Source organism: Equus przewalskii, chromosome 16 (genome assembly GCF_037783145.1).
Source record: "Equus przewalskii isolate Varuska chromosome 16, EquPr2, whole genome shotgun sequence".
In the NCBI taxonomy this organism is placed as follows: domain Eukaryota; kingdom Metazoa; phylum Chordata; class Mammalia; order Perissodactyla; family Equidae; genus Equus; species Equus przewalskii.
Window position 1 is genome coordinate 72,309,791 of NC_091846.1, and position 27,773 is coordinate 72,337,563.

Genomic DNA, 27,773 nt, shown 5'->3' on the forward strand with positions numbered 1-27,773 from the left:
GTCCTTCATTGCCTGAAGTCCAGTGTCTTAAAAATGTTTTGAATGCATTTTGTCTGGTTTTGGTATTGTTTCAATTCCTTTTATTCCATCTTAGCTGGAAGTGAAAATCTAACCGCAATGTTCTTTCTACACAGCCAATTTAAAAATCGAGTGACATCAACAAATTACACCAAAAGAATTGCATTGGTTACTTCTAGGCAGGGGAATTATGACTGGGGTTTTTTTCTATAGTGCATTTTCTTCCTTTAAAAATCATATGTAATTACTAATGATGTAATTTATTAATCAATAGGAAAAAACCGCCACATCAGATGTAGATACATGGCATAGCAGATGTTTAGAGTTCATCATTCATATTCCCCTGACCCTAACTTCTACTCATTTGAGGATATTTATCACGAATCTGTAACTCCTTCTGTGGCTGTTTTTATTAGGCCATAGAGCACACTTGGTCCATGCTGTAACTCAGGCATCATGAAGAATTTTTGGAATCACTAGATTCCTTTCCTCTCTGTTGCGATAATGGCGACCTATGTTCCATGTGTTCTCATCTAGTTCTCCAGTGGGACTGAGCTTTAAGGGCTATGGTGATAATTTGTTTAACAACACAGATTTCATGAACTCTTTTCTCTTCCTTGTCTTCCCTCCCTTCTCTCTTAACTGTTGTTTCCTAGGATCATTTCCCAAATAAATTCCTCAGACTGGAATATCTACCTCAAGATATAGTTCTGAGAAATCTACACTAAGCCATAAATCTAATTGGTACTTATAATAACACAGATATATTTTCTAAGTGTGGAAATATGGGAAGAATACATCATTATAAGGTTTGTCTACGATTTCTATAAAATGTTCTGAATTTTTTAAAAAATTGCATTATGTATACATTTTGGAATATGAATAATAAAATTAAAAAATATTTTTCATTCTACCTTTTTTCCCATAACATACAAATAAAGGATAAGTTAGTCTTTACAATAGGTTAATAACGATAAATTATAAATCTTAGAAAAATATTAGCCACTGTATTAAAAAAAAGTGGTTCACCACTGCAGATGTTCCAGATTTTGTTGGGCTACATCAGGAGAGTTTAGGGATAAGGAAGTCATTCTGAGACTCAGGCCATTGGAATACTTGCCGTCTCCAACAGGTGGGTTTCAAAATCAGTCTGGGCATTGGAATCCAGCAGCAGATGGAAGCTTATAGAAAGTGCGCTGGTTCTTAAATACCATGGCCTGGAATTGACTCCCATTGCTTCAGTTCCTGCTTCATTGGTGGGAACTAGTCATATGGCCTCAAGATAAATAGGGCTGGTCAATGAAGTTCCTAGCTGGAAAGCCATTTTCCAGCAACAGCTCTGTACTTTGGAAAGGAAACGCGAATATTGTTGTTCAGCTGGTCATTTTTGCCTGATAGCCTAGAGGACAAAGACTAATTTTACAATAAAATTCACTTTCATTTTTTTAGAAGAGATTTGCCATCTTTGCATCTTTTTCCCCAAAAACTAAAACTACTCTTGTCTTTGCTTCCTTGCAGTGATTCTGAGTTTGTCTTCCAGAGATTGTCTTAACTAGTCAATCCAGGTTGTTTTCATTGCCTATGGGTACAACAGGGAAGGCCACCGCAAAGAGGAATATTAACCAAGGAAACCAAACAAAATTATACTTTCTAGATGCTGTTACCTCTTAAAAGGATCAACTTCCACTGGATGTAAAAAATATATTTCTTGCAAAGTATCTGGGAAAATAAATCCCAATCTGTGTAAAGTTGTTGAGATAATTTCAAAGCATATTATTATTATTTTTAATTTGATAAAGACATGATATTTGAAATAATTTTTAAAAGTTTAATGAAAATTTGCCTTCGTACACAGAAAATCTCACATATTAAGGAAAGTTTCCTTTTTTGTGTTCGAATCTGTGTCCTTCTGGATGAAGGATTTAATTTAACCTTTAGACACTAAGGACAATTAACAATGTGTTTTAAATGCTGCATAGAAACTATTTTCTCATATTTAACATATTTAATGGCTCCTCTCCTTCATGTCAGTGTAAGACAATGCTTAAGAACACTGACATTGTAAATTGCTGAATTACAGGGAAAAAAGCTTGACATTTTCTAATAAAAATAATATTTTTGCTACAAAAATCACATGTTCATATGAACCAGTATATTTTATATGAAATTCAATCAATCCTATGAAGCAATTAAGAACATTTTTAATAGCTGTTATGCGGCTGTTTGATTTCATAAAAAAATCCATTTCATGTATTAATGTTTAATCTTTATTTTAAATCTTTAAATTATTCTTTCATCATTCCTTATTTTTCTTTGCCATCAATGTCTGGATTCAGAGTCACTTGCAAGACGATCTGCAAGTTCTTATTCCTCTCAAGATCCATCACTAATATTTCTAAGGAGAATCACAGTGAGTACTGAATTGAAATTGTTTTATTAATTAGTAAAATGCTCTCATTTTTCCTAGTGTTTGTCAAAAGTGATTTCATATTTCTGGAATTTTGCATCTATTCTCACCATCATTTTTCTCATGTCAGGGTAAACTTACTGCAGTTTCTATTGCATTGCTGAACCATTTAGATTTATTTTCTGCAGATTCAAAAGCAAATATAAATAAACCAAAAGACATCAATTATAAAAAATATTTAAACGTACAATCAGGTAAAGCAAAAACATTTTCAATAAAATTTTTAAAGTTATATTGTATTTCTTCAAATCCATAACACACATCAACACATAGGAACAGCGCAACCTTCAGAAGAGGATGTCTACCAAATTTCCATTTGAAATCTTGTTTGCTTTAATAAAAGGTGCACCTTTTAAACTTTGAAATAGCAATAGGGCTGTAGTGGTATCTCATCATGATTTTAGTTTACATTCTCTTAATTAATAACAATGTTGAACATATTTTCACAAGTTTATTTGCTATCTGTACATTCTTTTTTAAAGTATCTGTTCAAGTCTTTTGCTTATTTTTAATTCGATTGTTCATTTTTAATGCTGAATATTGAAAGTTCCTTGTAATTCTGGATTAAAACCGCTTGTCAGATACGTCATCTGCAAATATTCTCTCTCTCTTCATAAGTTTTCTTTTTATTCTCTTAACACTGTCTTTCTCACAATAAAAGATCTTTTTCTAGTCTAAGAATTTATCATTTTTCTTTTATGTCTTGTGCTTGTTGTATTATATCCAAGAACTTTTTGCCCAACCCCAGTTGATGAATACTTTCTTCTATGTTTTCTTTTACAGTTTTTATAGTTTTATGTTTTACATTTAGATTTATAAACCATTATGAGTTAACTTTTGTGAATGATGTGAGGTTCAAGTAGAGATTGAATTTTTTTTTTAATGTGTGTATATCCAATTATTCCAACACCATTTGTTGAACGGGCTATTCTTCCTCCATTGAATTACTTTTGCACCTTTGTCAAAAATTAATTTGCTACATTTGTGTGGATAGCTGGACTCTCTAATCTGTTCTTTTGATATATGTGTTCGACTTCACTTCAATAGCACACTGTCTTTAATTACTGTAGTGTTTTTAGTGTCTTAAAATTGTCTAGCATAATTTCTTTAATTTTCTTTTTCTCCTTCCAAATTGTTTTAGCTCTTCCAGTTCCTTTAGCTTTTCATTCACAGATTGAACTGATCAACTTGACGATGAACCAGTTTGGTTCCTTTGCAAATTTCCTCTTGTTTTCAGGGAAGCAGCTCATTCTATTTAAAGTCTCTCATTTAGGTGAAAAGCAAATGCTCGCACTGCTCACTGGAAGCATTTGTGTTTGCAGCTAAGTGAGGAGGAACTACAGAGATAGGCTTTTCATCATCAGAGCTATTTGCTGTTGTTACAGTTGTTATTTGTCATTGCTAAATTAATTCCATTGCCCAGGCTTGAATCCTGATCAACTCAAACCACATCTGGGCACCTGAGCATCTGTACCTTTTAACATCTCCCATGGTAATTCTGATGTCAATCGTGTGGAGAAGCACTCCTGGAGAAGAAAGTAGTGAAGTAAAGACAGAGCCCACCGTATCTTCTAAAGAGCATTTCTGACTAGTGCCACCCAAATTAGCAGGGTTTATGCCTGTCAGATACGTGCAGTGTCACCATGTCTATGTTGACTGGCTCTGCAACACACAGGTCTTTCTGTTTCTTAATTGCTCACAGGAGCAATTATCTCAACTGTCAAAGGTTAACAAAAGATTTTTCCTTAAAAGCTCTTAAGAAGGCTTTTCCTTTCTTAATCGTTAACTAAGCTGACAATTTTATTCACAAGCGAATCATCTGACAGGTATATTTTCAGGTTAGTTTTTGGTTCGGTAAGTGAATGTTTCATTAAAATGAAAGGACATGGAAAAACAATCGCAGGAGAAAAATAAAGCTTTATAAAGATACTGTGGTAAAGCCTTCCATCTCAAATTTGCCCAGTTTACCATGAGCTTTCAGAAACCTGCTCTGTTGTAGCTTGCATGCAAATTTCACATCATTTATAATTCCAACAATATTCACTTCGAAGTCAGAATAAATAGAATCAATTCATTCTCATTAAAAAAGTAAGAAGAAAAATCTTTTTGTATCTAGTTGCAGTATTTTTTAGACCATTTCATGGTTCACAACTAAGAATAGCATGGCGACCATGACGTGGTACTCTTAACGTCTGGGTAGATGTTTGTGTTTGAATACTCATGCGTACATTTTGAATCAGACAAGCTTTAATTCATATTATTCGAACACATTTTAGTTATAAATAAAAATCTTCACTACTATCCTGCATGTTGGTAAATAACCTTAAAAAGAGAAACTCTCAGCTTATAATTTAACATATTTGCTTTTTTCAATTGGAAACCACTGGAATTCAAAAAACTTTTACTCCATGAGCAGAAGCACATTATTGAAAAAGATCACTCTGAAGCCTCCTGAGTGAAATTATCATCTAAAAAGTCTTTCTTCTTATTGTGGTAAATATGTTGTCATAGACAGCATATAAACGTAGCAGTAATTTCATTATAAAAAGCACTACTACTGCCTGGTTATGACACACAAATTGAACTAACTGGGATTTTTTTAAAGGAGTGTGAATGCATTCTGATTCAAACATTGTATACTGTTTGCTCATGAAAGCACTATTTGGGTGTTTATAATTAAAAGTGCCATAGTTATGGAGGGAATTATCTTTGGGGATACAGTATGAATAGATTTTAGATTGTTTTTTCTCATAGACCTTATCATCTAGATTTATATAAATTCATTGAACTCATCACCCTGTAAAAGTATATTGCATTGTAGTTTCCATAAGCATATCACTTGTCTTTGAGAGGCAGAAAAATGGCAATGGTAATTATTAGGCCAATGTCATTTGTCATAGATAGCTCCTCCACCTCAAAGAAATAAAGTGCTTTCATGTGTAATATTTCATATATTTTGGCAAATTAGCAATGTTCCTATGACGGAAAATGTTATTTCCACCCAATTTATTGAAAGAAAGTAACAGAGACACAGACAGGTTAAGTGACTAAATACAAGTTAGAATTTGAGGGCAAAACCAACCAAAACTCAGTATTTTTTCTTAATCTTTTAAATTTTAAGTACTTATAGATTGATAGGAAGTTGCAAAACTATCTAGATGGAGGTTTCCTATACCCTTCCCGCAATTTCCTTCCATAGTAACATTCTGCATAGCAATATCAACACCAGAAAATTGACAATGGTACACTGTGCAAATCTTATTCAGATTTTGCCAGTTTTATGTGTACTACTTTGTGTGTGTGTGTATGTGCAATTTTATCACGTGTAGATTTGTGTAACACTATCACAATAAAGATATAAAGCTATTCCTCTCCATAGGGCTCCCTCATGCTACCCCTCCGCTGCCACCCCCCAACCTCTGGCAACCACTAATCTGTTCTCTTTCTCTATAATTTTGTCATTATGAGAATGTTATATAAATTCAATCATACAGTACAATTCATGTATACCTTTTGATATTACCTTTTCACACTCCACATAATGTCCTTGAAAGAGCCATCCAAGTTCTTGTGTGTATCAATAGCTTACTCATTTTTATTGCTGCATTCCATGGTATGACTGTGCCAGTTTATTTCGCCATTCACCTATTGAGAGAAATTATGGTTGTTCTCAGCTTTTGACTATTACAAATAAAGCTGATAAGCACAAGATTTTGAGTGAACATTAGTTTCCATTTCTGTGAGATAAATGCCCAAATGTTTGTTTGCTCAGTTGTATGGTAAGCAAATGATTAATTTTATAAGGGCATTTATGCAAGGAGACAGAAGTAAATAGAGCTGAGAGAGGCCGTGTAGTATTGTATAGTGGATAAGGACACGTTCTCTGAAACTGACAGGTCTTGGTTTTATATGCAAGCTTCACTACTTACTATCCATGGAATCTTCTTTGATAAAATGGAGATTATAATGAAAGCGATGCGATGATTGAATTTGTTCATTCATGCCAAGTTCTTAGAACGGCATCTGACACAATATCCTTTCAATAAATGTTAGCTATTATAATTTGCATGACTTTGGCCACCAGTAATATTAAATATTTTTTTCCCTATGTTTGTTAACTTGCCAAATTTCTTATCTTGTGGATTAAATGTTGGTGCTTTAATATACTGATATTGTCTGAGAATTTTTCTTATTGGTTTGTTTTATTTTTATAGGCTTTTGGAAACAAATACAATCAAATGTTTACATCAATATTTAAAATAAATACTTATTTGTAATAATCAATAATGAAACTTAAAACTTCCCAGGAATGTCATCTATTATAAAATTCACTAATTTTATGTTTTAAAATGCTAGTAGACATATTGAGGGAAGGCGTTAATGAGCCAACTGATATGGAGATGAAAACTGTGGTTCCTAATTTTCCTTATGTCTGCACAATTTAATGGCAATCTGTCAAAATTAGCCAAACTTCTTTCTATTTAATACACTGGTGGTATTCGAATAATTTAAGTTATGGTTCCAGATAGAATATAAAAGTGTGTTGAATATAAGGAAAAAGGAAACCTCAAAACCACCTTCAAAACATATTGAAACTTTAAAACATTTCTGAACTTTTAAAAGGTCCCTAGAGTAGAGAGCAAAGTTTGGGGATAGTGTCTTAAAATGAACAGACAAGAGCGGTCTCTGGCCATAATCCCTCAGGCCAAATATACTGTGTCATTTGGCCTACAGCACCATTTCCACTTTCTATTTTGCTTAACTCCAGAGTGTTTAATAAAATGCAGTAAAGAGTAAATATTTGCTTTGGTGAGCTTATTTTTCTAACAGCTGCCCAGTGCATCCAGCTTATGTACATACGGTAAAACCTTTGTTATTAGTATAAAATTATTATAAATGTGGGATTTCTTATTCATTCATTTAACACATACAGTGAATGCCCCTATATACTGTACAAAGCACCTATCTGGCCACTAAGATCACAAGGTTGACCAAGAGAGACTTTCATGAGACTTATTCCATTTGGTAGACTGACACCTTACTGATAAACAAGTAAATGTCTGTGAGGCATGCTTTCAGGTAACGAAACAGATATTCAAGAATGAGGCGGGGTAAGGATGAGGAGAAAGAAATGCGCTATTACAGAAAGTGGTCAGGGAAGGCCTCTCTGACCAAGTAATGAGAGAGAAGAAGCCCAGATAAATGGGGTGAATAAGGTTATAATCATTGCGGGTAGAGTTTTTCAACCAAAGAACAGAACGTTCTAAGACCTTGAAGAAGAATGAGCACTCTGGGGCCGGCCCCATGGCCTAGTGATTAAGTTCGGCACTCTCTGCTTCAGTGGCCTGGGTTTAGTTCCCAGTCACGGATCTATACCACTTGTCTGTGGCCATGTTGCAGCAGCAATCCACAAGCAAAAAGCAGAGGAAGATTGGCACAGATGTTAGCTCAGGTTGAATCTTCCTCAGCAAAGAAAGAAAAGAAAAAGAATGAGTGTTCTATCTCAATGATAAGATAATGTATGGTTTATTATATGTAGTTGTCTCAGTGCTTTTGGGCAGCTATGACAAAATTACCATGGACTGGCTGGCTTATAAACAACAGAAATTTATTTCTTAAAATCCTGGAGACTGAGAAATCCAAGACCAAGGCCCTGGCAGATTCTGTGTGTTGAGAAGCCTCTTCCTGATTCATAGATGGCCATCTTCTCGCTGTAGCCTCATATGTTGGAAGGGATGAGGGAGCTTTCTGGGGCCTCTTTTATAAGGGCACTAATCCCACTCATGAGAGCTCCACCCTCGTGACCTAATCTCTGCCCAAAGCTCCACCTTTAAATACCATCATATTAGGGATTAGGTTTCAACAGATCAATTTAGGGAAACACAAACATTCAGTCTATGCAGTGGTTTTAAGGCTTCGTGTGAAAAGCACAGAGTTGTGCCAAGAAGAGTTTTGGAAAGCAGCCTCAAAAACTTTTCTGAGCTCCCAATTAATTGTCTGCAGAGCCAATAGCACCAAGGGTCAAGCATGGGGAACTACCGTAATCAGTCTTTACATGTCCATCTTTCCTACATAAATGTGCATAACTCAAAGGCAAAATACGTGTCTTACTCATTTCTGAGTCTAGAAAGACCATAGAGTGTGTGGGGCAGGTCAGGCATCAAGTCAATACTTATTACACGGAATATTTAAAAATCTCTGCAATTAATTTTGTCCTAAAGAAGATGATAGAGTTTGTGTTTCAGCCAATTGTTACATATAGAATACTTGGCCACTCTAAGAAGAAACAACTAAATTATAATTGTAATATTTTTTTCTCCTCTTGATTTCTCCTCAATGACCATACCAGCTGCCACCAAACCACATGAACCGAGGTTCTGATTTTGTTTACCTGGAAATGAAAGGAAGGGAAAAATTTATTTGTTGGTGCTGTTCAGTTCTCTATGATGATGCTTCTTTATAAAGCCCAACAGTATTTCCTAACTATTCATTAAAAATCTACCTATTGGATGGCCAGATGTGCCAAACAATGCCAAGACACTGGGGATATGCGCTGAAGATGATAGACAAAATTTCTGCAACTTTCATTCTAGGAGGATGAAGTAAATGCTGAACAAAAATATTTAATATAGCGTTAGATGGCATTAGGAAGGAAAACTACATATGAGAAAAGTATAGAGAGTTACTGGAGATTGGATTGCTTCTTTGGATACTAATGTTACTTGAATAAGGATTTTATTAAATCAAGATGCACATAGACAATTTTAGAGTAACCATTAAAAGAACAACTAGAGGATATATAATTTTCAGATAGTGATGGCAATAAAAGGAAATAAATAAAATTGGTAATTCAATAGAAAACAATGACAAAAATAATCAAATAAAGTAAGGATGGTAAATAGGAAATGCAAAATAATACAATTAACCAAAACTCAAACACATCAGTCATAATGGATGAAATGTACTTTACAAGACCTAAATATTCAGATTGAATTAAGATAAAATCTAGATTGTTTACAAGGGAATCAAATAAATATAAAGATACGAAAATGTTCAAAAAAAAGGATAAAAATAACATTCTAGGAAAATAAATCTGGCACAGCATTATTAATATTAGACTAAAGTATACTTTAAGACAAAAAGTAATTCAAAGTAGATGAAAAGTATTACATAACAGTGGAATAAAAACCACAGGGGCTGGAGACCCCAGATCTTTGTGATTAGTTAGATAGGAGATGAAGTGGAAGGGGGATTTGAGGGTGAATTGATTATGAGGTTTGTCATTTAGTGTTTTGGGTGCTTTTACTTGGAATGGAGGATCTAGAGGAATGACACAGCTTAAACCAAGATATTGGTGCCAACCCAAAAGTTTCCATTGGGAGGCGTCCGAGTAACCGGTCCAAACACCGCATGAAATTAGGAGTTAACTTATACACCCACCGCTCTCAGAAGGCACCGACGCAGAAGCACCGCTGTGCAGTCCTGTCAGATTACTCTCTTCTCTTCCAATCTCCTCTGCCCTGGTCTCTCACATGGAGGGGTCAGGAATAGAAACTATCAAGTAGGGGAGGAGGCAGGTAGGGAAAAGGAAGAAGCTACCCATGTGTTGCTCTTCCTCTGCGGGCTGCCAAACCTAGGCAGGCTTGTGCAGAATAAGAGTAATAATTTAAATAGCAAATAAACTCCACATTATTCAAGACTGAAGTATGTGACGTGGACTCTTTAATGCTTGAGAGGGACCAGACGAGTTTTATTTTTTGAGAGTGACTGGAACACCTATGCATCCTATCAGAGACGTCACTGAGCAGAGGAAAAGGAACAATGCTACAGGCTACATATGTGAGCAGCAGAGAGAGAAAGTAGAGGTTTTTGTTTACGTTATGTTCAATCACACTCATTTAATACAATGTTTGTAGTCCAAATAGTTGAAAGGTTTAAATAAATATTTGGGTGTTCAACTGTGTTGATGGAATTTTGGTTTATGAACTTCTCTGATATTTCTCATGGCAAAAATAAACCCAAATAGAGCTGAACTTTCACAGTTTTCAGTTGCTCTCTATTAAAATAAAGAATATATTAGTCTTGCTGAGGGACATTGAACTTTTAAACGAGGACTGTGGAAAATTATTTATTCATTAAACAAATATATCTCGAGTGCCCTCTAGGTTTTCGGGAAAAGCAGAGGTGCTTGGGATACATTCATAGGGAAAACAAATATCCTCTTTGCCCTCAATGCGTTTATAGTACAGTAAATTTATCTACTGGTGTCCACGAACTCATTTAACTCTGTACATCACTGAAGAATACAGCCCAAAGTCTAACTTTTGCAGTATTCTTGTTTTAGTAATTTGACGTTTCCTCAATTTAAAAATACTTCTCATATATTGCGCTTTTTTTAAATAAAGGAAACAAGACTGAAATGGTGATTCCCTTGTGAATCTCATAAACATAATATAAATGAGTCAGTGTCAGAAATTATTCGGCATGCTAACGCAGGCAATCTAATCTCAATTGGATGCTCAATGAACTTAAGCCAATAAATTGTGTGCTTAAATATGAACAAAAGAAACAAATTTACAGGATGTGAGAAAATGTCAGAAAAATTTTGCTGGTTCATGTGCCCTTGGGAATTTGACTTTTGGCTTTATATAAATAGAATTAGCCTTATAATATGTAATATATTTTCTATTTTACATACTTTCATATTTTTTTCAGGAATGTACTAGATTGTATCTGTTTCAATCAAATGAAACTGGCTTAAAGAAACCAACATTTCCATTTCCATGACTTGCTGCAGTGAATAACACAGATTCCCCAGGTTCTCTGGCTCCACCTTCTTTCTGATGCTTGAATTTCGAATCTGGCAGCCTGATATCTACGATGGTCTCAGGTCACACGTCTATAAAAGGAACCACCTGGTAGAAGTGAGGCACAGCTGCGTATGAAAATGTTAACAGAAGAGCAAGCTCAAACTTTCCCAGAAGTCCACAGAAAAATTCTGCTTGCTCTGAATTAATTAGTTGGTCTGAATTAAGATATATGCCTTAAATCATTCACTCTTAACAGTGTTTATAATTACCTTTAGATCTCAGATGGTCTACATTCTTGGGGCAAGAGGTGAAATCTAAGCCTAAATGGTGGCCTTGAATCTTGAAATCAGGTACCCTTAGGCGAGAGAAAAGAAGACATGGTGAGAGCACTGACAAATAATGTCTGATACTTAGGAGACTAGAACGTGCATTTGCGTCATTCATGCATGCATGTGACTTCAATGTTTATTTCAATGGTATCCATAATTAAATTTCTAAAAAGATGGGCAGTGAGTCCTCAAATCTGGAAATGTTTAAGAATACTGCTGAGGGAATTTACACTAAAAGAAGATATAATACGATCTTTGCAGTCCCCCCAACCCTGAGATTTCATAAATATGTCATAATTGCTGTTTTTTCGTGCATTTTAATGTTTCACAAACTGAACACTCTTTTGAGACACTGCTTTTGCTGCCATAATCTAACTTTATGGTGTCTCTGTGCTCTTTCTTTTCTCTTTCTTCCTTCCTTCCTTCCTTCGTTCCTTCCTTCCTTCGTTCCTTCCTCCCTTTCTTTCTTTCTTTCTTCCTTCCTTCCTTCCTCCTTCCTTCCTTCCTTCCTTTCATTTCTTGTTTCCTCAGAATACAGACTAAACAAATGAAACAGAGGTAATGGCTGTTTGGGAGGTTTTGTCTTGCATAATATGTTTAAAGATAGAAGGTGAGAGAGAGCTAGTATAAAAATGGATCTTCTGCCAGTTGGTCACTGGGAAATCATGCAGGTTACCACTGGGCATTCTGCTTATTAGAGTGTTGGGTTTCTCATTTGCACAATATTACCTAAGTAGTCTCAAAACTATGGAACATTTTCATCTCAATTAACATGAATAGATATCAATCTTTAAGATTCTATTGATAATTTCAGGCAAAAGTCAAAATTTATATACATCTAGAAAGACTTCTGAATACTTAGAATAATGAAGGGCACAAACTGAATCAGCAATTTGACAATGTTAGCATTTTTAAAATACTTATCTCTGAAATAAACTTCATAGAAAGATATTTAATATTAATATTAGATATTTGTAAGGATATAATGATAAAACAAATACTTCAAAAAGACAGATGTTATACCAACATTAAAAGGACAAGAGATGGAGGACCACATTACTTCCTCCCTCCTGTTGATGTAAATGCCAAGTTTCCTTAGAGTCTCGATCAATCAGTGTCTGTAAGTGGTAAAGTCTCTGTCATACTACATCTTGTAGCCAACATCTATATCATCTTCAGCTACCAATTACAGGTTTGTTGTTTTCCACTCATCCAGGAGGTTTTGCATTTAAATCACAATTGTGTGCATTCATATACTTCATTCGTTTTTAATTCAGCAAATATTCTTCAATTTTTCTATCAATTATACAGCAATCTGAATGTTAATCATATGGTATCCGAGGAGCTGTATAAACCTGAGTATGACTTTTTTCCCTGCGGTTTCCTTATCTGCTAAGTAAAAATATTTCTTACATCATTGTGTGGTTCAGATTCAATTAGACAGTACAATAGCAAGCCTTCTCTAAATAATATTTACCATTATCATTATTGTTATTACTAAGTAGACGACAGAACTTATCAATTAGGAAAACCAATGGGATCTTTGTGATGGCAGATTGTTCCCACATGCTGCTGGTGGGTCAAGAATGGATAACGAGCATGCGTTCTCTCAGCTCTCAGAAAATCCTGATGCTCGGAAAGGTCCTCACTCCTCATTGCTGTTTTACATTTGTCTTGGTTAAAAAAAACAAAAAGACAGAAACAAACAAAAATTGGTCTGAACTGGATTAAAAATCTTAACACTAAAATGAGAATAATGAAATTAAAACAGAAGTTCAGAGGAAATGATTTCACATAAAGGTCAATAGAGTGAAGGGTGGTTTAGAAGTTTTCTCAAGTCAGAGTACCCAATTTCAATTTCCCATATATTTCATCATAGTATCCATCTGTTTACTCTTTGTTTTTAGGCTAAACAATAGTTTTCTGCTAATAACATAATGCATTTATTACTATAAATTTAATGCAATAGGAGAAGCAAAAGGAGTAATGAAACTGTTCCCTATGCTATACATATGATGCATATATATTCATATTCATATATATTCATACTCTGTTAACCACTTAAGGTAAATGACCACTGTGCTAGACAGAAAGTAAATATATATTGAATATATATGTGCATATATTCAATGTGTATATTGAATATAAGTATATATATATATATATATATATATATATATATATATAGGAAATGACTATGTAACAATTCCAAAGATATGTATTAAGCAGCTCAAAGAAATGTATTAAGCAGCTGTGTAATAGAACATAGAATGGCATGGACTGACAATATATCTGTGGTGTAGAAATTCACAATAAATAAAAAGTTCTTTAAATTAATCGGGAAAATCAGGAAAGATTTTAAGCCCTAGCAAGATCTTCGGTTATTCTGGGGCTGAGTACACCCTGGATCAGCAGCATCCATCACCAGGGAACATCTTAGAAACGCAAATTCCAGGACTCTATCTCAGATGTTCTGAATCAGACACTCTGGGGATGGGGCCCCCAAATCTGTGTTTCAACAAGCCCCCCGCAAATGATTCTGATGGCTACTTAAGTTAGAGGACAACTGTGCTAGAGAAAATTGGGAGAGTGACTGCTGATACACATCAGTAAAACCTTTAAGTTAACATCCTCCAACCCTGTCCTTACCCAGGATTCCTCGCTTCTCAACTACCAGGGGCCAGCTACACCACATTGCTGAGTCTGGGTCCCTTACTCTGCCAATCTCATCGCTTCACTCCATGCCTCTGGATTCCCAATGAAACTTGAGGTTTCTTTTGATTTTAATCTGCATGACAAATGAAGTCTGTCAAAGTGACCAAAGAAAGTGTTCTGTTCAATAAAAGACATATTTCTTCTTAAGGGATTTTATCATCTCTTTTAAATATATATATATATTTTGAGGAAGATTAGCCCTGAGCTCACACCCGTGGCTGTCTTCCTCTACTTTCTATGTGAGACACCTGCCATAGTATGGCTTGATAAGCTGTGCGTAGGTCTGTGCCCGGCATCCAAACTGGTGAACCCTAGGCCACCTAAGTGGAGAATGCGAACTTAACCGCTATACCACTGAGTCAGCCCCTTCAATATATTTTTTATCACTGCTACTTGCCTATCCTTTCCTCTGGGATGTGAACTATTCCAGGGCAGAAAATGTTTTTGTTCATTTTTCTAAATTGTTGGTGTCTCACAATGCTTGCCATAGAGTAGGTAACATTTACTGTTGAGATTACAAATTAATGCTCCAAAGATAAGGGTCTGAAATGGAAATTTCACAAGTTTCTGTGTTTTGCACAAGTTTCTGATGACATTCATTTATTCACATAAATATAGAACTGTATATATTTATATACACACACACATACACACTATACACACATTGCAAGTACATATATACAACAACATCGTTTTGTGTTTTTCTGTATCCATAAAATGTGCAATCGAATTTAGATAAACCTATTCTAACATATATGCTGTAAAAATGTCACCTCCTCAGAGAAAGCCTTCCTGATCGACTTATCTAACACAACCTATCCCAGTCACCACACCATTTATCTTTTTGTTGAAATAAGTCAAATATTTACTTATTCATTGGCTATTTTCCTCGCTGGATTACAAGTTCAAGGAGGGCATGAATATTGCCTATATGACTCCCTTCTGTATTCCCAAAGCCTAGAACAGTAAAATTAATAAATATTCAATATTTTTTAATGGAAACTTTATGAATGAAATGAATAAATAAGTTTGTTATTAAATAAATAAATGAAATTTAAATAAAGCTGATACTATGCTTGTTGTTAATACACATGAGGTCCTTATACTGTATTACTTGAAGTGTTATTTAGAGTGCTGCTTTTTTTTATTTCCAAAAATACTTCTAAAATTTATTGGCATAATAAAAAATAGGATATAATGCCCAATAGAACTTTCTAATTTGGAGGAGTTAAATTGTTCAATTTTCTTGCAATTACTTTTCTCTTCCCTTTTCTTATTTTAACTTTCTTTCATCTTTTGGGTTTGTCATAATATTTGGTTTGTTCTCCAACAATTTTCAGATTTTTTAACACTTCTGGGCAGTAACTGAAATATTGCCAAATAATAATTTTGCTATTATTTCTGAAGCATTACTATTATTTTATAGTACCACTTCTCAATTCCTTCCCGAGAATTCTCACTGACATCTATAAACAAATTATCATACCTAAGGCTCAAATTATCTGAGTATTCAAATCTGAAGAAAATTTATTTAAATAGATGGCTGCCAGAGGTGGGGGGTATGGGTAGGCGAAATGAGTGAAGGGGACCAAAAGGTACAAACTTCCAGTTATAAAATAACTAAGTCATGGGGATGTAACGTACAGCACGGTGACTATAGTTAATAATACTGTATAGTATATTTGAAAGTCGCTAGAAGAATAGATCTTAAAAGTTCTCATCACAAGAAAAAATTTTGTAACGATGTATGGTGACAGATGTTAACTAGACTTATTGTGATGATCATTTTCAATGTACACAAATATCGAATCATTGTGTTGTATATCTGAAACTAATATAACATTATATGTCAATTATATCTTAAGAAAAGTTATTAAAATAGTCTAATTTTTATTTTTCAGAATAGCTGAAATCTTCAGGGATAGTGGTTTAACCCGACAGCGGTTCCTGACCCCTCATGGGATATCAAGCAGTACAAAGATTATTCACATAGGAGTGACCACAGGCCCAGGATCCTTCTCATTTCTGCCTCTGACATCTTCTCAATGGCTGCTACAGGGTCACTTCATCTCTAGGTTTCTGTCAGTATAACAGTCAGTAAAAAGGGGAAAGGACAAAAAACTAAAAATGTATGCTAACTGAGGCTGTTTTCCTTAAAAAGCAATAGCTTACAGTGACCTCATCTTGTTACATCTCACTTATATCCCACTGGCCAGAACTGGGTCACATGATTGTCCCTAATTTTTAGCAAGTCTGGGAGAAAGTGTGTCATGCTGACTGGACACATTGTCATTTTGAACAAAACTAGGGTTCTCTTAGAAAGGAAGAAGGTAGGTGCCTGTTATCTGTAGATGTCAGCCACAAAGAGATTTCCTTAATGTAATTAATGAATAGTACAGGTAATTAAATTTTTGATGAAATCCTTGTATAAATATATGCTTCTCTCATTTAAAAAAATTCTCCACGTAAACCACATAACCACATTTTTGCTTTACCAATATTAATGGACATTGCTCTAGACAGAATTTATTATGTCAATTTCATGAATAGAATGACGAGACCCCTCCCAAAAAACAATTTAAAAATAGAAATGGGGGTAACAAGAAATCTCAAGGTAAGGCAAAATTATTTTATTAGTCTTTCATAGTAGCATTTACGAACTCATGTGCCATAACAGATATTGCAAATTCTGATTTTATAAAGCCTCATTTCTTCTTCTGTTTTATAGAGTTTTCAGGCAGTTTTAGGCTCTTTGGAGAGATACTCTAGGCGCTAACATGTGAACAGAGTTGGACTCCTAACGCTGCTTTCCTGTACTTTAGCAAGCACTTGCTGCTGTCAGTCCGACAGTTCTGTGTGCAGAAGCACACAACAGGGCAACTGTTTTGTATTTCCGGGATAGCTTTCTTTTTGACTCTCAGGAGAGTCCAGAAAACATTTGTCTAAGCACTGGCCCATGAAGGAGTTTGGAAGAGAGTAAAAAGTGATTCTTTTCTCTTTCCCAGTAGGAATTGTTTCAGTTCAATCGCTGAGTCTTCACAAAATTTTAGTGCTATTTTATGTCGATTTCTCAGTATAAATATATTCTCTTTTTTGGTGTTATTTCTTATTTTTATACAGGAAAAAGTTCATTAAATTAAATTAGTTCTTATGCTGACAATTATTTTTATTTTAGTAACGGTATCAATATATTTTAATAGCTTATAGAAGATATTTGTCTTTCCAATATAAAAAATTAAGCAAGATTATTTTGACATGGAAATACAGCATATTATTATTTGTTCCCATTTTACTTCCTTAATTACATTATTGTTATTTAACTTAAAGTATTTCATGCAGGATGGCAAACCACATACCTAGAAAGAGAAAGTTCATGCATTTAAATGAGGTACACTTGGTTTGGTAACACCCAAATAGCCTGAAGGCCATAGAAGTTTATCTGGATAATATGATAATCCATTCATAAATTATGTATACCTAAGTCCTTTTCACCTTAGGTAGTTTAAGGATGTCCAAAAAAAATCAAACTTAGCACACTCAAATCAATGGTGTAAGCCACCTTAATGGCCAATTAGGGCCACTGCAGAGATAGTCTAATCCATCATGCATGGTTGTTAACAGTGAAAAAACTTAAAAAATTTTACACCACGTTTATAAACACACTCTTTGTCTTTCTAACTTTAACCTCTTACTCACCTTGCTGATGTCTATGTGTATTTTTACCAAAGGTGGAGAGAATCTGTTCTCTCAATGAAAAGAGAAATGGATATATGGCCCCATAACCTCTGGACTAACTGAACACTAGACCAGGAAAAGAGAGGGCAAATTTTAAAGATAAACAGAAAATGAGACTTTGGAGAACGGTGCTGATGAGATGATAGCAACACTGGTCAAAAATTTTAATGATGCTGCCCATACAGACTGTTAAACAAAATAATCAGGAAACTTCTACGTGATGTATCAGCCCATGGCGAAGGTGTGAATGTGGTGGGTAAATGACAGGAGAACATTCCTTTTTCTTCACTGTGAATATTTTATGACAAATTTTATTAGATTCCTAATTAATTGGTCTTAGCCTTTGTAAAATTACTAGTCACTAAGAGTCTTTTATTGCAGAGTGAGTTACTTTGTTCATTTTAAGCATGCCTCCTTAGATTCTTCAAGAAATGGAAACAAACATGGATTTACATACAGCTAATTTCCAGGGAAAAAAATGAAATAATTATAGAAGTAAATAGAATCTCAGAGGAAATTAGGAAGAATATTGGAATACCCCAATTACCAAATCAATGAAATTTGAAACATTAGTAAAGCTTATACTTGGAAGCCTTCTGTACTGAATACTCAGTCTTGTTAGGGAGCCTGTTTCATTGTTTTGTAAACTGAAATGTGGCAAAATTCTTTGTTTGGTCATTAATTCATTCAACAATGCTAATTGTACATTGACTTTGCAGTAAGTACTGAAGTCTACTCTCTAACTGGATTACCCATTTTTAGTCCCGCTCTTTAAAGTATTAGAACAAAGATATTCCTTTATGATTCCACAGGGAAGCCCTTAAATATTTGAAATTAGTCATGTTTTCTTCTTCAAAAACATTTTTTTCTTCCAAGTTAGCAATCTAATGCTTTCAGTTGTTTTCCCATAAAATGGTATCTTTACCCATCAACTTCCTGTTCACATATCAAGCCTAGTGTTTCATATATTTATACTTAACATTCTGAAAAGAAATCTATGTTTTTCCCAATTCTGTACACTTGGTTTCTACTAATGCAACATGTGCTTTTGTTTGTAGCAACCTCCCGGCACTGCTGGTGATTATTGAGTTATGGCCGAGTCAGATCTCGTAACCATGACCTACTGTCTGCACTATACACTACTTTGCATTTCTTTCCCTCTTTTTTCAAAATGTAAGGCATGACTTGAGATTCATCTTATCAAATTTCGTATTCTTGGTCTTCACCCAGCATTCCAGTCTTGTGAGAGAACCCGAATCTCAATCTTGTCATCAACTGTTACATTGCGTATTCCTCCCAGTTTTGTATCACCTCAAATTTGGAAAGTGACACATTTAGTCTTGTTCATAATCCAAACCCTGTCTTTTTTTCACAGCTGTGACCAATTGATCCATGTCAGTAAGCATAGACTATTGCCTAATTCCAACAGCTATCTTTCCCAAACAGGAAATATTTAAGCAGTTTCAGTCTTACTCTTGTCAAAAATCTTCCATGGTATCATATGGATATGATATAGACATGCAGACTGATTTTTGATGTTATTATGTGGATTTTAATGAGATTTAATATCTACAGCTAAATTCTAAAGCATGCTATTTGAAATATTGGACAGAAACAAAAGGAAACCATATAATATTTTCATTTGGGATTGTAGATACTCAATGCAAATAAAAACATTCGTTTCATTACATTTCATGGAAAAACATTAACCTAGGTATCAAATCCTGCATATTTTAAAAAAGAAATAAAGTTAAAAGTAAAAAACAAAGAAACAAATTCTATTTAACTCTCACGTTACACCATTGGAATTTTCCTAGAATTTAGCAAGACTATTGGACTCAAAGTAGCTCTCTGATATTCAACTGATTAACTTGCTTTAGAACAGTATATTTGGCAAGTATAAGTCCTCTCTTGCTTTGTTATGGATTTGAAATAGTTTCCAAGGATATTTGTGGAATTTTTTACACCAAAAAAATGTTTGTGACATATTTTCTCTGACCAGATTTAAAGAAAAGGTGTAGTGGTTTCAAGAAATCCAAGCTATGTCAATTTCAGTTTGGGAATGTTATTTTTTGTCGTTGAGGATGAGAGAAGGGGCAGTGCTGCTTTTCTTTTCTGTCATGAAGAGAGAGCTCGATTAGAGCAACATCCCTGGCTTCTTTCTGCTGCCCTTCATTTATTTTCTTCTCATGAGGCTGTGTCGGGCGGCGAGGCGGGGGGAGTCACATGTCTCATTGGAGAGTTTTGGAGAGGAGTCTGAGCTGCTTCGCTGAGTGGCTTTCTCTTCACAGCTCTGGTATGTGCCTACTTACAGAGGGCATTCATTCTCTCTGCTTTTCCATTATGTAACTTTTGAAGGGAATACCTAATTCTTGAGCAGGTATTAGAAAATTCTCTTTCTCCGACATAGACTTTTTCGGAATAAAGGTAATATTTAATCTCCGTCTGTCTCACTCCTGTGACTCTTGTTTCTAATTGAGAAACAAGGTTGTCATTTATTTAGACCCCCAAACTATAATATTTTATTGATGAGAAAAAGGTAACAACAAGAAAATCAAGCTAAGTATATATGATCACAAAAGAAGCACACATTTAAGCAAAAAAGGATTAATCCTACATGTATCATTTTAAGCGTCCTCACCATCCATCATCAACTCACTGATGTAACATTTTTTTGGAGGTGGGGCAAGGGCCAGACAGTAGATGCAAGTAATTATTTGGCTTCTTTTTGGAATGGACAAACATTTTATCCACTAATTATAATATTTTCTATGAATTTCCATTATTTTAAGCTTTAACCCACAAATCACAGATCCCTGGAGCTGAGAGCAATGGCTGAAAATGATCTGATTCAATGACTTCTTGTAGACAAATAAATGTCTAACAAAGTTCTGCCTTGCAAAGGCTGCCTTGCTTTGATAGATTCTAAAACAGTATTCTGATTTTATTGATCTCAAAGTAATATTAGGTCATTTTCATCTAATGTACACTCACACTGTTATATAACGTACAGGTTGTTTTACAAGAGTTGAGAAGTTATTGCCAATTCCTAAGACTGGAAAGCTTTTATAATAACTAATTAAATAACTCTGAAAGTTAAAGATAGAAATTGTAGGCACTTTTTAGTAGCTTTTTTTCTAATATCTAACAAGTTAGTATTAGTAATTTTTTCCACTTGCTATATTCAGTCTTACATGTAGAAAATTCTGTATGGATTTATTTTGTTGTGCCTTTTTTCCAGAGTTATGCACAAAGTAGGGATAGTCATAGGGACCCAGTAAAATTTTATTATTTCAAGTTTGTTCCTACTTCTGTAGTTTTCAACACATAATTCTCCAAGCTATTAGACCATCCTTGATGCTATTTAATATTCTTAGGTTTTATAGATAGCAGAAATTATTGTATCAGATCCCTAGGGAACATTTATTTAACTTAAAACAAGCTATCTTTCTCTTCATTTTATAACAGCAATAATATTTCCAGTCTTCATGCATCAGTATTGACCTTCACTTACTGTTATATTCACTAAATAAGGTATAGTGTATGTCCTGGGAGAAACATATTTGCTAAAGAATTTTGGGTAGTAGTGATGTTTGTTACACTGACTTTTTAAAAGATGGCTATCAAATTATTAAAATACATAACAAACTATGAACGACTGTTTAAAAAATATTTGTAGCCTTTTTATTAAGATGATTTTGTTTTACTTTGTTTTCGTTTTTGTTTTCTAAATACCAATGCTAACAACATAATGGTGAAATATAGAAGGAAATTTATGAAGTGTCAACTAGAATTCCATCATCAAACTACTCTGGAAGCAAAATGCATATATGCAGGTGCGTGAAAGAATAAATAACTCCATCATATTTGCTAAAAATAATATTGAAAAGGGCACAAAAATTTAAGGCAAATTTTTTTCTAAAGAAAAATTTATCTCTTGGAGCTATATTCTGCAATTATCCTAGGAAATAAATCTTTCAATGAGAATACTTTGAATTAAACAGCTATTAATTAGAAAAACAGTGAGGAGTAAGCTTCCCTTTTTCCTCTTAACAACTAATTTCTTTATTATTACCTCTTTCATTTTCATATAAGTAAAATAAATTATTTAGAAAACGTTGTAACACAGCAAAAGAAAAGCATTTGTTTTATATGAAAAATAAACAGAGAGAAGAATCTTTTCCTTCCACACTAAGGATAGCATTTTAAAGCAGGTGAAGAAGGAGGAGAATAAATTAGAGTTTTCAATTAGGGGTCATAAATGGAGTACTTATTAATGTTTTCCACAAAGATGTCAACCTGCTTTAAAATCACCAAACAATCTAACACAGTGATTTCTGGTAAACACGTGAAAATTATGTTTAAATCTCTTTGTTTTCACTGGAATGTCAAATCTGCAAAACAACTAGTTAAGAGGCTGGACAATGTGACAACTGCACAAGGTGTAAATGCAGAGTGTTGAGAAATGAACATCCCCCTTCTTTCTGTCTGGTCGGCTGGAACCCTCCAGCCGTTAAGCTGCTCTTAACACTAGGGAGCACACTTTCCCCAGGAATTATCCTGGGAAGGAAGACAGGAGGCTTCCCTTCTGCAAATCAGCATCAGGCAGGGTGCCAGCCTGTGCCCTGCTGTATAGAATGACAAGGCACACAGCTATGACAGTACTAATGGTAAACAATGACATTTCTGTCAGGAATCTGAGAGGCTTTTCATACTCCTGCATGTGCCGAAAAAGAAGCAGAGTTATTTTATTTGTGGCATATAGAAATGACGGCATGAACTCTTCACCCCTTTTTTCCTTTAAACAAATCAAAATTAGAAAAGTGTTAGCAGCTTTATGATGGTGAGAATGGAAAGTGGGAGGTTGTAGGAATTTGGAAATTAGAAAATTTTTTCAAGTAAAAATATAAGCACATATTTGTTTTTTTTTTTTAATTTAAATGACATCAGATTTGTAATGATCTTACCATAAAGCTCTCTCTTATTCTTAAAGGCATGTTATTGCCATTTAGAAGGGGTAGAGAACTAACAGGCACACACCAGGGGATGTCTAAAGGGACTCACCCTACAGAAGCTTAGATGATGCATATTTGGATAAGGATCCCATAGAAGGGAGGACAGAAGGATCATTGGATGCCCTATGATGTTACGTACATTATATTTTCATCTGAATTTCTTCAAAAGTTTATTATATATCTAATGTATGTAAAACTTTGCCTAAACTCTATTGTGAGATAAAAACTATGAGGAGAGAACTTTTGCTCTCAGGCAGCTGGTCATTTTTTAGGGAGAAAGATGAACATAGGCAATGCATGGTAAATGAAAGGCCAAGTACAATCAAGAGTTATGTAGTGAGTGCCTAACTTATGCAGGGTGGCATGCTAGGTTTTGGGAGGACAAGAAGATGAAAAAGATATGAACCCAGACTGCAAGAAGTGTATAGTGTAATGAAAGAATTAAGAAAAAGCACAGTATGATCAATGACACATCAAGAGCAAAGGAGCCATGATACTGTAGGGGAGGAGGACATTTCCTCTCCCCAAATGGGGGTTCGTCTGGCTGGAGAACGAATTAAATTCACATGAGACAGAATAGCAAGAGAAAATTAAACAAAGCTTTATGAGGAACCATGGCCCGGGGCCTTTCTTCCCGAAGGAAGAAAGGGCACCGAAGAAGTGGGGTGCACAGAGTGGTTATATAGCCCCCAAACGGGGTGTTTCACATGTGATTGAAATGTCCCTCCCACAATAGTCACAAGATTGCCCTGTTGGCACAGTGCTTGATGGACACAGCAGGTCATGGTCTGCTATCTCGGTGGGTGTAGCAGGAGGCAAGTCTATGTCTGGAGCTGGGCGGTCACAGGTGAGCACAGCAGCAATCGGTTCCTAGCCTAAGGAAAGATGCTTAATCCTTAAAGAATGCCAAAGTTGGGAGGGAGAGGGAAGTCAGTTACAGGAGGTTACCAGAGAAGCACAATAAAATGCAGATTTAAGTCGTTGCCTTTGGTATTGATTAAGAGTTTTTAGAGAGAAGGTCATCGCCTTTCTTCTTCCTGGTACAGAGAGGGAGGCACATTTTACAGATAGAGATTTACCTTACAAATGTAAACGTGTCCTAACAAAGGGCAAGTTCCATTCCTCAGAGCCTCCTTCCCTGTCCCAGTTTATCAAAAGCAATCAGCCTCAAATAATCCTGATGCCAAAGAGACATATCTTGGGGTGGCCAATTCCAGGTCCCCACAATACCAATATCAGTAATAACAAAAGTGCTTAAACTCTGAGTTGTCAAGAGAAATTATCTCCTGTCTCCCAAGTAACATACTTTATAGATCAAGCTGAGAGAGGTAGCTGGCAAGTCATAGAGTGAACATTCAAACACATACATCTAGACACAAAGATTCATTATTACTGCATAACTGTTTGTCTGGTGGCTCTTTTCATTTGGTTTGTCTAAAATTCTGTTTCCATTTTCTGGTGAAAGCCTTCATTGACTGTGGTTATAGTGAAGGTCAATTATGGCATTACCCTGTCCTTCTGGATGGAATGGTGGAAATATGACTTACGCCTCCAAGCTACCTTTATTAGCCCAGGAATAGACAGAAGGCCACAGCCAAATCAGTAAAATTCCTTCCCTGTAGCTTTTTGTACAAATGTTGGGAGAAGAATCATCTCTCTTTCCTCCTGGGTCTCTGTTTGCGATAACATAGCTGTAACCTGCTGAGGGTATGTCCTTCCTCGACTTGCTGTATAAAAGACCCAACCACAACTAAAGGGAGAGAGGTTGGAGCTCAGTGAGTAGGGCCCACAACTCGATCCATTCATGCCTGTGTCTCAGTTCACCTCAGGATTTCCCAGGAAGTTAACAGAGTAGAGTTTCTGTTTGCAACCTAAAAAGACCTAACTAATGCGCATAATGCTTGGAGGATGAAAGAATGCAAGGAAAGTTACATTTATGCTAGAATTTAAAGTATGAATAGCATTCCAATGAAGACCATTCCAGAGGAAAGAAGGGTCAATTGTGCCCAAGTAGAAAGTTACAAGGCAAGATAAAATTATGTGTCAAGTTGACCATCCATCCCAGTTTGCCTGGGAGAATTATAGGCAGCAAATTGAAGCATGAGCTCTATAAAAAAAGTTTGTACAAACCCATGGGAATTAGTGAGGGCCATGCTTTCTTGGTCGCTAGGTCAAGTTTTAGATACAGTGCGTTCTTAGTTTAAGGGACCACAACTCATTTTAAAATGCACCAGCTCTTGTATGTAATCTTATCACCTATTTTAGTTCCAATTGTCTAGAGGTCTGAAAGGAGCTACCTCCAATGCCTTAGCTGAGTGGGATTGGAAAAAGCAGATATTGTCATGGTAATAGATGGTATAGAAGTAGAACTAATGGGATGTAGGTCATTGGTGGGGTAAAGAGCTCTGAAGAGAAGGAGAAGTTGATGTAACTAATTCTAGTTTTAATGTCTAGATAGTAGATAGATGTTAAAGCCTTCAAAACAGAAGGGAAGGTATAACATACAGGCTTGTAAGAAAAATGGTGGAGAAAATAATGAGGCCAGTGTTAGACATTTGAGTTTGACATAATGGCCAAATATTTTAGTGGAACTTTCACAATTTATTTTATATGTAGATATGAAACTCAAGAGAATGAGGCTATATATAAAATAAAGGAAGTGTATTATTTTTGTAATGAAAGAGGGAAAAGAAAGCTGACATCAGATCTTCGTGGAAAGGTCTGTTTTTCTATGTTGAAAGGACAGGAAAGGAGCAGTTTTAGAGACCAAGAGAACCAGTGGAACATTTGCCACCTCCTAGTAATTGAGGCTAGAAATATTTTTAAAGGAGAAGGTGCTCAATAATGTCAACTGGTCTTGGAAAATACAGGGGATGAAACAGATTTCATAATTATGAGATAATGTTTGAATATAAACAATTTCAACAAGATGATATATTATACTGGTAAAAAGAAATCAAAAAATAAAAGGGATTTGGGGATTGGAAGACCTTGAAAACAGTAAAGCACTCTACATCAGGAAGAAGTCTGATGGCAAAAGAGAAGTAGAGAGTAGACAGCAGCTCGAGGGAGTAGAAAGCCAGAGGGAAGCCTTTGTAGAGTGAATTAGTCAGGATGGCCTGAGTTGTGCGTTAGTGTTCATCAACAAACCACAGAAGTTTGACATACCTATTTCTGGTTCATGCAGAGTCCAGAGGAAGTTGAGTGACTCCTCAGGGCAGCCCTCTTCCCTGAAGTGACTCAGCAACGTAGAGGGCTTCTAATTCCCTCTACTGTGTCATGTGACTTCCCAAATCATCATGCAGGACAAGAGCACTGGTAGAGACCTTACTCAGCTCTTCTCTGCTTTAGCTTAGAAATGACACACATCTCTCCCATTTATCACGTCTTTGACAGAATAAACGACACGGACACAGTTAACTACAAGCAGCCAAGAAAGAGAGGGCACAAGGATGCTGTGTGAGCAACAAGTGGCCACATTACCATCAAAAAGAAAAATTCCAATAAAGGGGAGAGTAGCATTAGACACAAGAAAAAATACAGTATAGGACAAATGCTATTTCTTTAAGAAATGGAAATTTTACACAAAATACTTGTTCAAATGGATTATTTAGAGGTCAAACTCTATCACCATAACAGAGATTGTCACTTATTTCCTGTGTACAGTAGATGCCTCTTGTGTAAAATTCAACTGTAAAATTCTATAATTCAAAGATGTTTATGGCATGAGATAGAGATCAAACACTGTTGTAGCTTTAATAACCACTTAGTATTCAAATAACTGTTTACCTCTACACTTATTCTAGAACTAATTGAGCTCTTTCTACTATCGAAATTGGAGTACAAAATTAATTATGGAAAAATATATGAGTCCCATCAGCTTTATTTTTTGCTAAATGTATATGAATGTGAATAAAGGCACTTTTGTGGCCTTATATACGATTGTATTGCCACTTACCTCGCTTTGCTATATCCTCAAACTCTACAGGTAGCAGCTGAGTTTTCTTGGTTTTATTTTTCAAAATTCTTTATAACTTTTCATTTCTGAAGAAATTGGTGAAAAAATAGGCAAAGGAAAGAGAATTGTCTGATCTTGAAGCAGACAGAGAAATGAACCTTTCCTCATTTACTTTTTATGATCTGGTTAACCTCACTGGATTTATAAAGCCGCCAGTTTGACCTCTTTTACTGCTGATATGAATTGAAATTTATTCCATAAACTACACGATGGATCACAAAAAAAGAGAGAGAGAAATCAGCGAGATTTGATTCGATCTCCATGTATATGATGTTTATGTTAAATCTTGCAAACAAATAAATTCAAATAATTCTTTTCTTGTAGGAATATTGACTGAATAAATACAGGTTATCAAAATTATTAGCTGGAAAAGAAAGATATTTCAATTAGAAAAAGAAGTTTAAATATCCTATGTGGGATGAGATTTGAATCAAAAAGCAAAAGCTATTTAATCAGTTGGAGGAGTATAACAACTTCATTTGAAATGTTTCAAAATTGAGAGTTCTTTCTTTCTTTTTTTATTACGAAGCCCTAAAGGGAAGACGTGTTTGAGTCTATGGGTAAATAATATTCACTTCATAACTAAGAGATGAGTCCAGAGTCAGACAGCTTGTACAATATTTTGTTTGTGTGTTTTTCAAATCGGATATCAAAGAAGTAAAGCAA